Consider the following 3,139-nt stretch of genomic DNA (forward strand, 5'->3'; position numbering starts at 1 on the left):
TTCACAACAATTTGACTTATTTTAGGTCAAATTGTTGTGAAAAAAAATTAAAATTAGAAACTCGATACAGACAAGATTAATCATTGCGGTAAAAAAATGCATTCTTTCTCTGAACTCGTAATTCATAACGTCTCTTTAATTAAATTCGAATTAAAATTACAAGGTTTTTTGATCTGTCACTCAAAAATTCTATTTTAGGATTAATAAATTACTTTTGAAGCATTTACCAATCATTATTTATTATAAATGTAACATTTGAATATTTATATAATTTAAAATGCGCGCCCTTAAAGTAACAAATCGTGTCGCTGGCGCGATGCAAGTGCAGTTCAAAAAGTTCCCAAAATTGGGAGCACTGATTCATATGCAAGAAAATTTTCATCGTAAGTCATTGGTCGATAAACTTATTCTTTATGCTCACGTTTATAAGAATGTGTCTGAAGCCTCTCTACTTTTATTTCATTTGACAAAACTAAAGGTCATTGTAATATTTTAAAATATTAATCACGGCTAATTGGCCCTTTCCCCCCACTCTTTGCCTATACATAAACCAGAAGCCCCCGCAAGAAAAAACCGAAGCCCCCCCCCCCCCACCGAAAAAATCCTGGCTATGCCGCTGCTGTAGATGAAACTTTCAAATGCTCGTAAAAAATGACATTTTATTTCATTATAAAACTTGTGAAATGGTCTCAAGCGTAAAAAGAACGAAATATTACACGAGAAGAGAAATTGTAACGACTTTGAATGATTTATTTAAATATTACTTTATTTATATCTCCGTTAACAGTTCTGATTTGGCACACTTTTTAAAGGCCCAAAAAGAAAGTGTGAGTTCGTAAACCAGTTATTTTGGATAAAAATTCAAAAAGTGAGCGCACTCTGAACATTTTTAAAACTATATTATTTTAAGACTTTAAAATTTTATTTACGGCTATTTATGGTACTCAGAAAGTCAAACAATTTATCCTAATGACTTTTTTCTATAAGAAGAAATTGATCAGAGTGAGAAAATTTTCAAAATCCCTAAAAAAAAAAACTAAAATGAACATTTAGGGAGATTTCTGGTGGGATTTGTGAACTTCTTCATGAGAGCTCTACAAAAAAGTATTACAAAACTTTATAATGAAGTCGAAATTCAAAGAACTAAAATTGACATTTTTTGCGAGTCTTAAGAGTTCGGATGTGAAAGTTAATAGCAGGCGTGTGTATTTACGTGAGACAAAATGGGCAATAATACAAGAATATGTAAGAATTTATTAAAGCATTAATCTTTTAAGTTTAGTAATAGTATGTGGAAAGTTGAGAACACCAGCGATTAAAACTTCTAATAAAAAACTTGTAAGTATACGATTGTAACTTGAAAAATTCTACTCGTTACATAGCTAGTAGATTGAGTCATTCAAAAACAAATGTATGTCAAAGAAATACATAATAATAAAAATAAGTTGCATTTAAGCTTGTTATAAGTACAATTGTTACCTTCTTAAATTATAAATATTCTAGCAAAAAATTTTCCATTCTTAAGCATAGTTTTTTAACATGCAGTTCTCACTAATTACCAATTTTCCAAGATGACTCTGAAACAGTTCAAAAAATGTAAGACTCCAAATGATTCAATTTCAAATTTTATTCAAATATAGTTTCAGTCTCAAATATTCCATTTTCAAACCATGAAAATACAAAATTAATTAATTAGAAAAAATAATGATTATTTAATTAATTAGCAGCATTATTTGACTGCATATAAAACGAGAAAATATAACTCAAATGTTTAAAACTGGATATTTTTAAATAGAAAGCCTTGATTCATCAAAATTCCAAAGAGGTAAGAAATTTCAACCTTGCTATTTTAATTGTGTTTACTTTTAAAATCTTTAATTTTTAAGTAAAATAATAAAATTTTGATGTAAAAATTGCAATTTAAAACTTAGTAGCCAATTTACCAAAAAATTATCAATTTAGAAAACAAATTTTTGACGAACTGGTAAATTTTTAATTGATGTTTTTGAATAAATTTTCAGTTTTAAAAAGACGCTTGAAAGCGGGGTTATGTTTACTTACTTTTCTCTCTTTACAGCAGCTATCCATTTATTTCCTTTTAGTATTTTATGTTATGCTTTAGGAAATTTATTAAATTTGCAATTCTTCGTTTTACCATTATTTTGACAATTCACAACACATCGTTTATAATTCCACATACTGCCTACTGAAATGCATATAAAATGCAATCAAAACATACGCCAGCTAAACTCATAACTCGCCACCCCGAGCGCTGGCATTGTTTCGTCTATCCCCTCTAACCGGCGGCTCATGGCGAATAGGTGCCTGTAAAGGCCACTAATAGGATTCTATATAAGGATCCGGCTTAAGACGATCTGGGGGTACCGCAGCCTACTTGATCCCTCGGCGAACCTTTTCTATTGTTCAGCGCTGGACTCGGTCTCGAAGCTGGACGGCTCAAAACCGGCGGCTTCTGCATTATGTTGCAGGGGACATTTAAACCGTGTAGAGTGTATGAATTCTGTTTTGCTCTACCATATAGGTCGAGTTGAAGGCGCGTTGCCGTGTTAAAATATTTAGGCAACTGCAATGCACTGTAACGTACGTTACTTAAAGAAAAAAGTAATGTACATGACTTAAATAACTTTTAATACTAATTGTACTAAATTAAGTATGTATGGAGTCTAATTGTTAACGATACATGCGGGCTTCTTTTTTTTTATGATTTACAGAAGTTTTTAACCATTTGTATATTTTTTTATAGTTTGTAGCTTTTTTATGATTTGCCTTTTTTGGTAAAAAAATTCTTTATTTTAAATGATTTACATAAAAAAAAATAATTTTCAAACAAAATAAAAATAATTTTTTACCAAAAAAGACAAATTTTAAACCAAATTTAAAATGTTATAATAACCATTGTTATGAACAATTCTTGTGGCAAAATATATAAAATTTAAGATTTTTTAAAATTATAATTTCCTTTAATCGCCAGAACGGCTACCAGAATTGTTTACAACAATGATTATGATCAATTTATTAGTTACGAGGGTAGTTCAATAAGTCCTTAGAATGACCAACATATGGCGCGCGAATCGCTCCAAATCATCTGTTTTCAGTCAGCACCACTCCCGACTAGATA

The sequence above is a fragment of the Belonocnema kinseyi genome, chromosome 6 (genome assembly GCF_010883055.1).
Source record: "Belonocnema kinseyi isolate 2016_QV_RU_SX_M_011 chromosome 6, B_treatae_v1, whole genome shotgun sequence".
Taxonomy (NCBI): Eukaryota; Metazoa; Arthropoda; class Insecta; order Hymenoptera; family Cynipidae; genus Belonocnema; species Belonocnema kinseyi.